The following is a 15,953-nucleotide window of genomic DNA, read 5'->3' as shown; positions in this document are numbered from 1 at the left end:
CAAGAGTACGTAATCATTGAATCCTACAGTGCAGAAGGAGGCCATGGAGTCTACACCGACCACAATCCCACCCAGCGCCCATCCCCATAACCGCGTGCATTTATCTCCTAGCTAGCCCATTGCCATTAAGGGGCAATTTAGCATGGCCAATGAACCTAACCCGTACATCTTTGGACTGTGGGAGGAAAGCAGAGCATCCGGGAAACACACACAGACATGAGGAGAATGGGCAAATCCACACAGACAGTGACCCAAGCTGGGAATAGAACCCGGTTCCTTGGCACTGTGAGGCAGCAGTGCTAACCACTGTGCCACCGTCCCACTTTTTTTTTGCCACGTAAGATTGAAGAAATGTTTCTTTAATAAAGCAAGTATTGCCAGGATAAAATCGCTGGAGGTTTTCGAATTTTGATTTCACAGTTTTTAATTCCAGTGCAACCCAAGCATGAGCCACGCTGTTTTATGGTCTCGAATAAAACTTGTGATTTGAAGTTGTTTCCTCTGCATCCAACAGTGAATAAAGGGAATAGAGTTCCATCATGTGGAATTGCAAATACACGACTGTACTTGGGATGTGGGTGTTGCTGGGGTGGTTGAAATACGAGTCACCATTGCGAAGGTGATGAGACTTCAGGATTTAGGTCCTCGATAGTGAAATGTATCCTATAGTTCATGTGCTACCAAGATCAACTTTGGGTCAGATTACCCTAATAAACATGTCTGAATGAAGCACGCCATTATTAATACACAAATTGGCCAGAGATCTTTGGCCAGGAAGAGATTTAACTTGAATTGTAGCACTTGCAGATGTATCTGATGTGGATGTGAATATCAGTCACACCGCTGGCTGACTTGTATTGCTCACAGAATGGTTACAATACAGAAAAAGGCCATTCAGCCCATCATATTGACCTACTTTTTATTAAATTGATCTTTCTTTATGCCCTAGCTATTACTGTAACACTGTATTCTGTACCTTCTCCTTTCCTTCTCCCCATGTACAGTATGCTTTTTCTGCATAGTGTACAAGAAATAATACTTCTTATTCTATCCCAATACATGTGACAATAATAAATCAAATCAAATCAACTCAAACTCCTAGGCCTGCTCTCTGCAAGAATAACCTACCTAGAGCCACTTTTTGCAAAACCGTGAAATTATTTTCCCTTCAGATTATTATAGAATCATAAAATCCCTACAAGGCAGAGGAAGGCCATTTGGCCCATTGAGTCTGCACCAACAACAGTTCCACCCAGACCTAATCCCTGTTACCCCATATATTTACCCTGCTAATCTCCCTGATACTGGGGAGAGGGCGGGAATGTGGAACTGAGCCACGACAGATCAGCCATGATCTTATTGAATGGCGGGGCAGGCTCGAGGGGCTAGATGGCCTACTCCTGCTCCTATTTCTTATTTCTTATTCTTCTTAAGGGACAACTTGTCATGGTCAATCAACCTAACCTGCACATTTTTGGATTATCCTGTTCTCTTTTGAAGGCTGCTATTAAACCTGCCCCCACCACAATCCCCATCAGTACATTCCAGATCCTAACCTAACCACTGGCTGGGTAAAACAAGCTTTTCCAATGTCACCATTGGCTCATTTGCCAATAGTGGGTGTCAGCATGGCAGCACAGTGGTTAGCACTGCTGTCTCACAGCGCCAGGGATCCAGGTTCAATTTCGACCTCGGGTGACTGTGTGGAGTTTGCACGTTCTCCAACGCCTGCGTGGGTTTCCTCTGAGTGATCCAGTTTCCTCCAAAAATGTGCAGATTAGGTGGATTGACCATGCTAAATTACCCCTTAATGTCAGAGGGATAGGCAGAGTAAATATGTAGGATTACAGGGATAGGGCCCAGGTTGGATTGAAGTCAGTTCGATGGGCTGAAAGGCTACCTTCTGCACTTTAGGGATTCTATGAATTTTAATCACCTTAAATCAGTGTCCTCTGGTTCATACCAGCTTGTAGCATCAGTCGGCCATTAGGAGCCTCGGACCTGCTTTGCCATTTAATGATATCATGGCTAATCTCAGAGTAAACTCAAATCTGTATCCTGCCCACCCCCCGCACCCCTCCCATCCCTGATAACCTATCACCCTCTTTCTTCTCAAAAATCTATTCACCTTGGCCTTAAAAATATTCAAAGACTCCGCTTCCACCACCTTCTCAGGCAGAGTTTGAAAAACTGATGACACTCTGAGGGAAAAATACTACTTTATATAAGACATTGGTTAGGCCACATTTGGAATACCTTTTCCCATTCTGGTGACCACATACCAGAAAGACATGGTGGCTTTGGAGAGAATACAGAAAAGGTTTACTAGGATGTTGCCTGGTATGGAGGATATTAGCTATGAGGAGAGATTGAATAAACTGGGATTGTTCTCCCTGGAAAGACGGAGGCTGAGGTGACCTGATAGAAGTTTATAAAATTATGAGGGGTATAGATAGGGTGAACAGTTGGAAGCTTTTTCTCAGGGCAGAAATGACAATTACAAGAGGGCAAAAGTTCAGTAGAGATGTGTGGGGGGAAGTTTTTTACACAGAAGGTGTGTGGGGGCCTGGAATGCACTGCCAAGTAAGGTGATTGAGGCAGATACGTTAGCGACATTTAAGACTTATCTGGATAGGCAGATGAACAGATGGGGAACAGAGGGATACAGGCAGTTGGTCGAGATAGGGCAATGTGATTGGCACAGGCTTGTTGGGCCCAAGGGCCTGTTCCTGTGCTGTACTGTTCTTTGTTCATCACTGTTTAAAATGGGTGACCCCTTATTTTGAAAGAGTGACCCCCAGTTCAAGATTCCCTTCACACCCACCCTTGATATTCTGCCAAATGCAACCATTTCTCCCTATCTTTCGAATACCACGACCAAACCTCCTTGTACTTTTCTTTTCTCCAAGGAGAACAATTATCACATCTTGACCCACCTATGTGGATAACTGAAATTCCTCATCCCTGGTACTAATCTCCTAAATCTTTTATACATTCTCTCAAATGCCTTTCACACCCTTCCTAAATTACAGAGCCAAACTCCAGGTGAGGTCGAAAAAGCGTTTGGTCCATTATTTTTTCTTTCATGGGCTTTGGGTGTTGCTGGCAGGGTCAGCAATTGTTGGCCATCCTCAAATAAGAACAGAAGAAATAGGAGCAGGAGTAGGCCATCTAGCCCCTCGAGCCTGCCCCTCCATTCAATAAGATCATGGCTGATCTGAAGTGGATCAGTTCCACTTTCCCACTTTCTCCCCATAACCCTTAATTCCCTCATAGATCAGAAATCTATCTACCTGTGACTTAAGCATATTCAACGAGGTAGCCTCCAGCACTTCAATGGGCAGAGAATTCCAGAGATTCATCACCCTCTGAGAAAAGCAGTTCCTCCTCAAGTGCCCTTGAACTGAGTGGCTCGCTAGGCCAGTTCAGGAGTTTTAAAATTTATTTATTACTGCCATAAGTAGGCTTACATTAACATTGCAATGAAGATATGTGAAAATCCCTTAGTCACCACACTGGCCTACATGTGACTCCAAAGTCATGGCAATGTGTTTGACTCTTAATTACCTTCTGAAATGACCTAGCAAGCCACTCTGTTCAAGGGAAATTAGGGATGGGTAATAAATGCTGGCATAGCCAGTGAAACCCATGTCACTCAAATGAAAAAAAAGTAAGAGTCAGCCTCTGTGAGTCTGGAGTCACATATAGCGAGGGTGGCAGGTTTCCATCCCAAAAGGACACTGTTGAACCAATAAGGTTTCCACAATACCTTCATAGTCACCATTACTAAGGCTAGCTTAAAATTCCAAATTTATTAATTTAACTCCCACCAGGTGGGATTTGAATCCAGTTCCCCAAAGCATTAGCTTGAGCCTTTCGATTACCAGTCCAATGATATTAGCATTACTCCACCATCTCTCCCTAAACTGCCTTGCATTGGGCACTATAGGCGGGATTTTCCAGCCAATTCCCGCCGGCAGGGCGTTCTGATCCGGCCAGCAGCAACCCACCCGCCTCAGATTCCCTGATAGCGGAGGGTAAGAGAAAAGAAAATCCTTGTAGGCAACGGCAGGACCAGAAGATCTTGGCACAGATCGGAGGCTATCTCTGCTGCCATAAAAACAGTTTTAAAAAAGTATATGTTTATTTATTAGTCACAAGTAAGGCTTACATTAACATTGCAAAGAAGTTACTGTGAAGTTCCTCTAGTTGGGTCAATGTTCCTAACCAGCACATCTTTCAGAATGTGGGAGGAAACAGGAGGACACCCACACAGACACAGGGAGAATGTGCAAACTCCACACTGACAGCACCCAAGCCAAGAATTGAACACAGGTCCCTGGCACTATGAAGCAGCAGTGCTAGCCACTGTGCTACCATGCTGCCCTACAAAGTCCTTATTTATAAAGCCTAGGATTCTTTATTAACTCCTTTCCCTACTGCCCAATCACCTTCAGTAATTTATGCTCATCTCTGACAAATTCCTTTCAACATGCGCCCTTTTATCCTTCATTTTATATTCCGTCTTCTCATTATGCTGAGCAAAATGAGTCACTTTATACTTGGCTGCATTAAATTTCATCTGCCGCATATCTGCCCATTCTCCCAAATGTGCATATGTCCTCTTGAAGTTCAACATTATTCTTCTCACCGTTCACAATACGCACAGCGCAGAAATAGCATCTCATTCTTATCTCTCTCAGTGAAGTTGCTGCGTTTGCAAATTAATTTCTCATTAAACATGTCACAGGAATTCTAATCTAATAACTAACAATGTAACTGTGCCTTGTTAAAGATGAGATTATCGTTAATGACTACCAATCAATCTCTCCCACCCAGAAAGTAAACAAGTATAAACGTGGATTTTCATTTCTTCATGTTCCCAACTGCTCAAAAAAAGCTGAAAATTGAATGGTCCAGCATTCATAGAATCCCTACAGGACAGAAGGAGGCCATTTGGCCCATTGAGCCTGTACTGACAATCCCAAACAGGCCCTATCCCCTTAACCCTATGTGTTTGCCCTGCCAGTCCCCTGGCACCAAAGGGCAACTTGTCATGGCCAATCAACCTCACCCGTACATCTTTGGACTGTGGGAGGAAACCAGAGCACCCGGAGGAAACCCACACAGACACGGGGAGAAAGGTGCAAACTTCACACAAATGCTCACCTGAGGCCAGAATTGAACCCGGGTCCCTGGCACTGTAAGACAGCAGTGTTCACCACTCTGCCACCATGCCGCCCCACTGTTATGACATCTGCGCCCATAGATTTCTCCACCCGTCTCCAATCCCTGTTGGTTTGGTGTCAATGGCGAAGAAGAAAATCAATTGAGGTGAAAAAGGACCTCCCAGTTAGTGTGACCAACCCAATAGCGATCCATTCCCTCTCCACTGCCCCTTCCTCACCCCTCACCACTGCAGCGAGCCTTCCGATCGTCCAGTTGTAAGATGCCAATGCTGGTGCATGGAACATTTACCCTGCTCCCTGCAGCCGTCGATCTTCCCCTTTACTTCAACAGTCATGTTTCTGTGGGAAAAATGCAGACCTTGCTTCTTCGAGCATGGGTTCTGCTAATGTGAGAGCTTTGTGCGGGACCTTATTTTGCAGCAGTTTTCATGTATTTGAGAGGGCAATTAAGAATCTGCTTACACCATCCTGCAACTGCAGTAATTCAAGATGGCAGCTCACCATCACCTTCTCAAGAGCAATTCAGGATGGACAAAAAAACGCTGGCCCAGCCAGCGGCACCCACATTCCACAAATGAATAAAAAATAGAATCAACTATGTTGATTATAAGTGGCATCACACATAGACCAGGACAGCAGGTTTCTTTCCATGAAGGATAATTCTGAACAAATTGGATTTCTATCACAATCCAATAGTTTTTTCATCACTTTTACTGATGCTAACTTTTTAGTTCCAGATTTTTTAAAATGAATTCTAATTCTCGAACCGTGATAATAAGATTTGAACTCACAAACTGGATTATTAGTCAAGATCCCTGAATGGCTCAAACAATTAGTCTGTAAAAGAAGGAGATGATCAGGCTCAATTCAAGTGGAATGCTTTCACAAGTTTGTTTTTAAAGTTTATTTTATTAGTGTTACAAGTCGGCTTACATTAACACCCCATTGAAGTGACTGTGAAAATCCACTCAGTCACCACGGCCCGGCGCCTGTTCGGGTACACTGAGGGAGAATTTAGCACGGCCCAATCCACCTAACCAGCACATCTTTCAGACTGTGGGAGGAAAACAGAGCATCCGGAGGAAACCCATGCAGACACGGGGAGAACGTACAGGTGCCACACCAACAGTGACCCAGGCCAGGAATCGAACTCAGGTCACTGTCTGTGCGGGACAGTGGAGTTGAGGGTGGTAGTACATGGAACAGGCTCAGGCAGGGTGGGAAGGAGGTGGAATTATGGGTATTAGTGTGTGGAACAGGCTGGGGCGGGATAGGGGGTGGTGGTGGAGGGGTCAGTGGAGTTGTGGGTGGTTGTACGTGGAATGGGCTCGGGCGAGGTGAGGGGTGCAGTAGGGTTGTGGATGGTAGTGTGTGGAACGGGTTCAGGTTGGGGAGGATGATGGAGTTGTGGGGGGGGGGTTGTGTGTCGAACGGGCTCAGTGGACCATTCGCTGTTCAATTCTCTTTCTCATGTCCATAACTATTATTTACGCTGTTCGGACAACACACAACGACAATGAAACCTTGATAGACATAAGCAAATTTCACTTGCCCGCCCAGCTAATCGCTTCGACGATGTGCTGAAGAAATACATGATGAACACATACCTTTCCTTTTCCTATAATAACAAGAATCATTTCATACAAACCATAGAGGCCAGCACAGCTGGAGGAGTTTGAAGAGGATGTTCCTTCAAATGGGAGAAAATTTTATCAACGTTCACAGCACAGTTGAGGGTAAACTTCACCAACTGCTCCGTGTTCCTCCTGTCATTAGTCTGGATAAATGCAGTTCAAAGGGAAAGTGACCCGCTATGTTTAATGAGTCAATCGACTAATGGTTCCCAAGCTGAACTGGAAGCCTCAGAGATTATGGATGGCTTCACGGGAAATTTTCATTTGGAGGCAAAGCTCGTTAAAGCATGATGATTTGCTTTCCAAACCCTTATATGCAAATGGTAGGGCAAATCGAAATTAATTATTGTGTTTACTTTGAGAGAACCAAGATTAAACCTAATGAAAGCCTGGAGTGCTTTCGCAAGGAGCTTTCCGATGCATAGCTAAACTGATTTTGGTTCTTGCTATGTGCCAGTTTGTTGGATAACTGTTGGATCCTGTGATGCAAATAGCAACTTGCATTTGTTAGAAGGCTCTGGAATCGGGGGACGGTGGGTGGGAGGGCTGGTGGTGAGGAGGAGGAAGTGGTGAGGGGAGAGAGAGTGTGGTGGTATCATCCGCTCAGGATATTGGGTCAGCTATGCTGGGCTGAGATCAGGAGAAAATCCTTCACTTGGTAGAATAAAGGACAAAGAAAATTACAGCACAGGAATAGAGACCTTCAGCCCTCCAAGCCTTCACTGACCATGCTGCCCGTCTGAGCTAAAACCCCCTACCCTTTGGGGGACCATATCCCTCTATTCCCATCCTATTCATGTGTTTGTCAGGACGCCTCTTAAAAGTCGCTATCATATCTGCTTTCTCTACTTTTTGGAATTCTCTACTCCAGGAAATTGTCACTGCTCAGAGATTAGAAACTCAGATTGATTGTGTTTTGGACATGAAAGGAATGAATGGATATAGGGATAGGATGGAAAGGTGGATTTGATGTAGAAGATGAGCGGCAGGGCGGTGCAGCGGTTAGCATTGCTGCCTCACAGTGTCAGGGACCCAGGTTCCATTCTAGGCTTGGGTCACTGTCTGTGTGGAGTTTGCATGTTCTCCCCATGTCTGCATGGGTTTCCTCCAGGTGCCCCGGTTTCCTCCCATGGTCTGAAAGGTGTTCTGACTAGGTGCATTGGCCCTGCTGAATTCTCCCTCACTATACACGAATAGGCACCAGAATGTGGTGACCAGGGGATCTTCACAGTAACTTCCTTGCAGTGTTAATGGAACCCTGACTTGTGACAGTAAGAAAGAAACTTATTAATGCAAATGCATCTGATGCAATGCTGCACAACAGACATGTGAGAAATGTTATAACTTATGGGAGAAAAGGGACAGTAGCAATATGGATATAAAACTCACTGAATGACAGGTGTGACAATACTGTGCCTTTAAGGAATGTATTTAAATCATGCTCCTTTACAAGATTTTATTGGTGCCAAGATGTCTGTAGCCCATGTCCTCTACCAGTTACTGAAGCAAAATAATGGACACCATGATGATTTTAATCTGGACTAATCTGGGTGGCACGGTGGCACAGTGGTTAGCACTGCTGCCTCAGATCTTCAGGGACCCAGGTTTGATTCCTGGTTTGAGTCACTGTCTGTGTGGAGTTTGCACATTCTCCCTGTGTCTGCGTGGGTTTCCTCTGGGTGTTCCAGTTTCCTCCCACAGTCCAAAGATGTGCAAGTTAGGTTGATTGGCCAAGCTAATTTGACCTTTAGTATCCCAGGGTGTGTAAGTTAGAGGAATTAGCAGGATAAATATGTGGGGTTACAGGGATAGGGCCTGGGTGAAATTGTGGTCAGTGCAGACTCAATGGGTTGAATGGCCTCCTTCGGCACTGTAGGGATTCAATGATTCTATGCTAATGCAATGGCCTAGAGGTTTTAATGGACATAAGAACTAGGAGCAGGAGTAGGCCATTTGGCCCCTCGAGCCTGCTCCGCCATTCAATAAGATCATGGCTGATCTTTTTGTGGACTCAGTTCCACTTACCTGCCCACTCACCATAACCCTTAATTCCTTTACTGTTCAAAAATTTATCTATCCTTGCATTAAAAACATTCAATGAGATAGCCTCAACTACTTCAGTGGGCAGGGAATTCCACAGATTTACATGTGTGAAGAATTTCCTCTCATCTTAGTCCTACACTTATTTTGAGGCCATGCTCCCTAGTTCTAGTTTCACCCGCCAATGGAAACAACTTCCTTGTTTCTATCTTATCTATTCCCTTCATAACCTGATATGTTTCTATAAGATCTCTTATCTCTGGATTCCAATGAGTATAGCCCCAGTCTACTTACTCTCTCTTCATAAGCCAACCCTCTTAACTCTGGAATCAACCTAGTGAATCCCTTGAGATTGCTGAGTGGGGCTTGAGTTGGGGATGATTGACAGGTGAGGTGTTGCCTGGGGTTAGTTTCTTTCTGCAAAGAATTCCAAGTTTCGTTTCACTTTTCAGTGGTAGCCTGCAGTGAGGAGCAGTCACAGTGCTTTTCCCCTCTCTCTGGAGTTGGAATCTTTAGTTCCATTTTCTCAGATGCTGGTTGGATTTGAGGCAGAAAGCGATGACTCTTTTCCTCCTCTCTGGAGTTGGAAACTCAGCTGTCTGGGAGTTGCTATTAGAAGCTGGTGGAAGAAGGCAGTGTCTCTCTCTTTCTATCTCTCTCTTTCTTTCCCAAGGTATTTCTTTTATAAAGCTCCAGAACTGGGAAACCTCAGAGATTTAATCCGGCATTCGAAGGACTAATTCACAGCAGGTATTAAAAGGCTGAAGATCCAACATCACGTGAGCATATTTGCTTTTTGTGCAAAGTCTAGAATGGGGCGTATGCCTGTAGGATGTTGTTTGACTTGGAACATCATAGATAGCTAGCTGTTATGGTTTATATTGTATCATGTTTGAATCTTATAATTGGTAAAAGTTATGCTAATTCTCTTTATTATATTTTAACTGTCTTCTTAAATAAACTTTGACATGGACATGTTGACGTTGAACTGGTGTGCATTCACCTGATGAAGGAGTGACACTCCGAAAGCTTGTGTTATGAAATAAACCTGTTGGACTTTAACCTGGTGTTGTGAGACTACTTACAGCAAATAAACTTTGTTTGATAAAAGCTTTCTAGCAGATCACTTGAATCATACCTGGAATGAAACACCTAGAATTCTCCCATCCCACCAGCTATATGAATTGGAGTGGGTGGACCATGCAAAGGTCCATTGATCTCAAGTGGAATTCTCTGGTTTTGAGCCAAGTGTGGCTGGAGAAGCCAACCCCTGATTAAATTTGTTTTTTTTTAAGTTTAAGTTTACTTATTAGTGTCACAAGTAGGCTTACGTTAACACTGCAATGAAGTTGCTGTGAAAATCCCCCAGTCACCACACTCGAGTTCGGGTACACTAAGGGAGAATTTAGTGTGGCCGATTCACCTAACCAGCATGTCTTTCAGACTGTGTGAGGAAACCGAAGTATCCGGAGGAAATCCATGCGGGCACGAGGAGAAAGCACACAGTCCACACAGACAGTGACCCAAGCCGGGAATCGGACCCAAGTGTTGTGAGGCAGCAGTGCTAACCATAATGCTTAACACTTATCTCCTAATGCAAATTCCTATTCAGTTTGTATTTACTTGTATACCATTGTATTTTGCTCATCTCCATTTCAGATGCATGCTTTTACATCAAACCCTTTTGATGATTTAAACCTTACAACTTATCTTCAACCTAATTAACTTACATAATTCACATACACACACACACACACACACATATACACACACAAAGTCCCACCCCCACATACAACATGCACACACACACAGCCCTCACAACAGTTTAGATCATTTAAATCAGAATATGTCTCCAAGTTTTAGCATTGATCTGATGTTTATTAACAATACAAATTAATCATAGAATCCCACAGCGGAGAAGGAGCTAATCAGCCCATTAAGTTTGCACCAACCACTATCCCATCCAGGCCCTAGCCCCCTAAGCCCATCCATTTACCCAAGCTGATCTCGCTGACACTAAGGGGCAATTTAGCATGGCCAATTCACCTAACCCGCACATCTGTGGAGTGTGTGAGGAAACCGGAGCACCCAAAGGGATTCCAACAGACACAGGGAGAACGTGCAAACTCCATACACACAGTAACCCACCATGAATCGAACCCAGGTCTCTGGCGCTGTGAGGCAGCAGTGCTAACCACTGTGCCACTGTGCTGCAATTAAAATTAAGCTTCACAATTGGGGGTTTCCAATTCAAGCCCTAAACCGATTAGATGAAATAACTTGTCAGGATGTGCAGGCTGCTGATGAAGGAACATAATAATTTCCTTTTACGTCAAATCAAACTTTTTATCAATAATGAGTAGAAAGGTTATTCGGGGGGGAGGGTCAGAGCAATGGAGAGGAAGGCCAAGAGGGTGATGTGCGCGGGTGAGGTCCATTTGCTGTCAGTCCGTTACCTGCCCACAAAAAAATAAATGATTAGACTGGTCACATGGCAGAGTCTCCCTGCCATTTGATAAATCTCAACAGTGGCAGATTAAGACCACTAAGTAAATGTTATGTGGCCAAAAAGCAGAATGCTATCGGGACTTAATGGCTTGAGTTATAAGGAGAGGCAGGATAGACTAGGACGTTTTTCTCTGGAGCGTAGAAGGCTGAGGGGTGACCTTATAGAGGTCTCTAAAATAATGAGAGGCACAGATCAAATAGATAGTCAATATCTTTTCCCAAAGGTAGGGGAGTCTAAAACTAGGGGGCACATATTTAAGGTGAGAGGAGAGAGATACACAAGGGTCCAGAGGACCAATTTTTTCACACAGAGGGTGGTGAGTATCTGGAGTGAGTTGCCAGAGGTAGTATTAGAGGCGGGTACAATTTTGTCTTTTAAAAAGCATTTAGACAGTTACATGGGTAAGATGGGTAGAGAGGGACATGGACCAAAGGCGGGTAATTGGGACTAACTTGGTGGTTAAAAAATGAGCAGGATGGACAAGTTGGGCCGAAGGACCTGTTTCCATGCTGCAAATCTCTCTGATTACAAGAGGGTCTTAATTGGTCTAAAATTTGGCTGTTTTCCTGCCACTGTTAGAATTGTGGTAGGGACAGGGATTGGTGGGTAGGCTGTAGGCACAGAGCCCGTGGTATTTTATTGCCTCTCCCCACCTGCTACCCTGTTGTTGGAGGCTCACAAAATCCAGCCACTCATATTAAAGAAACATACAAGAAGTTGTCTCAGTGCACAGCATTAATGAAGGCTTTCTATATTTGTTACTGGCTTCTTATCAGCTCCTGTATCTGATTGAGCGAAAATACATATCTGGATGTAGGGGCAGCAGAGCGCTGTTTTGCCAATATTATGAATAAACTGATATGAGAGGTTATTGCGTTTGGAATGAGTGTCATGAAGGACTCTGCAGATACATCTGTTAAGATCCCTGGAGTTTAATATGGCATTGCCCTTTCGATAATGAAGTTCTACTATCAGAGAATCCCTACAGGATTTTAGAATCCCTACAGTACAGGAGGCCATTCAGCCCATTGAGTCTTCAAAGACCTCAACCCCACCCAGACCCGATTCCCGTAACCCTTCATGTTTACCCTGCTAATCCCCCTGACACTAGGATCAATTTAGCGTGGCCAATCCACCCAATCTGCACATCTTTGGACTGTGGGAGGAAAGTGGAGCACCCAGAGGAAACTCACACAGACTCAGGAAGAACGTTCGAACTCCACACAGACAGAGACCCAAGCCGGGATTGAACTCAGGTCAGTGGCACTGTGAGGTAGCAGTGCTAACCATTGTGCCACTCAAATCTTATGAACAGAATTTGTCTAATTCATCCAAGCACATAATCTGCTGATGCTGGCAGACTATTAATCAATTTTATTACAAAATTAAAGATTCCTGCCGTTTAGTATTGTTTCTAATTCAGTTTTAATTATTCTGCCGTTATCAACTGTGCCTTCAGCTGCCTTGGCCTTAACCTGTTCACTTCTACCTCTCTCTACTTCAATTAATACGCTTCTTAAAACCTCCCTTCACTGATCAAGCTTCCAGTCGCCTGTGGCTTGTTGTCAATTTCTGTTAGACAATACTCCCGTAATTCGCATTGGGGTCCATTGCGGTATTAAAGATACTCTGTCAATGAAGATTGTTGTAATTTAATAAACATCTGCAACTCACAACCCTGGTCGCTTTTGAATGTTGTCCTATGAGTCTGTCTTTAAGAAAGGTTTTGTTTTGAAAAATCACACAGCTTACAGCATCAGCGATGTCACTGGGTGGGTGGAGCTAAACTGTGGCAGTCAGGTGATAGGGCTTTACTCCTTTGGGCTTTAAGTTTCATTTTGGGGGATTGTGTTGGGAAGCAGTTTTGCAGCAAGCTGAGAAGCAGTCCCTCTCTTTCCTTATTCTTCTCTTTGTTTGGTTCTGAAATTATTATCAATTAGCTGAAGGCTAATCCTTACAGCCAGCCTACATTAAAGGAACTATGTTTTGGGAAACAGTTTTGACTACAACCTCTTCTGAGTTTCTTCACAAGGGATTTTCAGCACTCAACCTTGGAGGCTGGATTCCTGTTACAAGTGGGCATTAACCAATGCCGTATTGTGTTTATTGGAGGGTTTTGTGTATTGGATGGTGGCTTTGCTTGGAACGCATTCGAGATATTTCCTTAAGAGTTACATATTCCCATGGTTGTTGTGTTTCTTGTTTGTAATTGTTGAAAGTTCTAGCTAATTGTCTTACTGTACATGTCAACGATATTCTGAATTAAACTTTGTTTTTGATAAAAGTTCCTCGTGGGTCAATTGAATCACATCTGGAGTGAAACCTTTCCTGCTCATCCTAGCCAAATTCAACGTAAAACATTATAGCTCAGGCAAGCTTCATAGAACACCTTGAAGTATCTGCCATGACTTGTAACAATGTACATGGCTGAGTCACTTCCATTCTGATTTTTTAGTAAAGTTGTGAAATCTCCTTCCCTTATTTGCTTCATTGAGAGGGTTTTCCACCTGTGGAAACTTTAACAGCTCCCATAGCTGGGCAGAAACAAGGTAATGGTCGATTTCGACCTGGAGTTAATTGATTGTGTGCTTTGGGTGACATTATATTGCCATGTTTTTAAAAGGATACAAATGCACCAGACACTGATAAGGGATTGGGTATAGACATTGTGGTTAATTTATTAACACCAGGTAGAGCCGTGAGGTTATGCTGCAACTATACCAGACGTTGGTGAGATCACATTTGGAATATTGTGCTCAGTTCTGGTCACCTCACAATAAGAAGGATGTGGAAGCATTGGAGAGAGTGCAGGGGAGATTTACCAGGATGCTGCCTGGTTTGGAGGGTAGGTCTTATGAGGAAAATTTGAGGGAGCTGGGGCTTTTCTCTTTGGAGTGGAGGAGGATAAGAGGCAACTTAATAGAGATTTATAAGATGATGAGAGAGATTGATAGATTGGACGTGCAGAGACTATTTCCTCGGGTGGATGTAGCTGTTACTAGGGGGCATAATCATAAGGTTCATGGTGGGAGATATAGGAGGGATGTCCGAGGTAGATTTTTTACTCAGAGAGTGGTTGGGGTGTGGAATAGACTGCCTGCTGTGATAGTGGAGTCAGACACTTTAGGAACTTTCAAGTGGTTATTGGATAGGCACATGGAGCACTCCAGAATTATAGGGAGGGGATAGCTTGATCTTGGGATTGGACATAGCTCGGCACAACATTGAGGGCCAAAGGGCCTGTACTGTGCTGTAATCTTCTATGTTCTATGTATATGAGAAAATATATGTGGAGGGAAAACATGGAGATACCAGTAGCAGCGCTTTGTGTTGTGTATCATGGTGATGAGGCAACACCCAGATTACTTTTAAATAAGACATGTGTTATTCAATATGGACATACAGGTCAAAGATGTCCGTGAACGTAATTCAGCGACTGCCTGAAAAGTTCCTAAGTGTTTTATATTCAGCACTGAGAGAGACAATGCTTCAGATAGAGACATTTCAAAGGAAGAACCAATGGAGACTGAGTTGCAGTCTCCTATTGAGATAATGGGAGCTAATAATCCTCACTGCAGGAATCATATCCTGCAAGGAATGTCCCAAAGCTGTTGGTGGATTTTCCCCTTACACAGGAATGCACAGGGAACTAGGATTAAAAAAGACAGATAGTGACATGATCTGTGGACTGCTTCTGGTGTTTCAGAGAGTGTGACACAGAAACAAGAGAAAACAGCAGAGTCACCCCCTCCTCTGACTGGTTAAAAATATCTTGATCTTACTCTGACTGCCAGAAGCAAGTCAAGTCAGCAAAGCCACAAGGAAGCATGACAACTCCTCTCAGCTAAACTGTAGAACACTTGAATCTGCAGACCAACTACTCAACTGCTGAAGCCAGTGTGACTGGAATCATGAATCTCAGATAGTCACAAAACAGCCACAACATTTCATTCTGTACTGTTAGAGTGTGAGATCAGAAACTCCAAAGTATGTTATGAAGCCAGACTTGAACCCAATAGTTTTCTATTTCGGCATTAATGTGAGGATAGAATGGTTCACTCCAGGTGTGATTCTACTGATAAACTAAGGAGCTTTTATCAAAACAAGCCTTACCTAAAAACACAGTTTAACTATAACAAATGAATTAGCTTAACTTTTAATAATACTTAAACACAATGGGACACAATTCTTAACTGCTAACCTATTCATTCCAATCAAGAATATTTCTCTTGTAGACTTAAACCGCTCTCTAAAATTAGTTAGTTAAACATGGGCGTACTTACTTTGACTTAGATTACCAAGGTTGGAGCTTTCAGGAGGCCTTTGGAGAAAGAAACAGAGAGACATTACTTTCTTCTGGCAGCCCAGTCAGCAACTACTCTTGACTTAAAATGAAAATGAAACTGTTTCTCTCCACAAGCTAAGCTCCCCCATTAGCCATGTGTCTCTGTCCCTGTCAATCAACCAAATCAAAACTCATAGGATTCTGCATAGCTCGTCTCAAATCGCAGGAGAATTTAAATAAACAAGAGGTCCAATAATTCTGCAAAGTAATAAATCAATTATTAACCTGCATTCTTA

Source organism: Carcharhinus amblyrhynchos, chromosome 10 (assembly GCF_965287045.1).
Source record: "Carcharhinus amblyrhynchos chromosome 10, sCarAmb.v2.hapA, whole genome shotgun sequence".
Taxonomy (NCBI): Eukaryota; Metazoa; Chordata; class Chondrichthyes; order Carcharhiniformes; family Carcharhinidae; genus Carcharhinus; species Carcharhinus amblyrhynchos.
The sequence above is the reverse complement of the archived record's forward strand: the minus strand, read 5'-3'. Positions refer to the sequence as shown.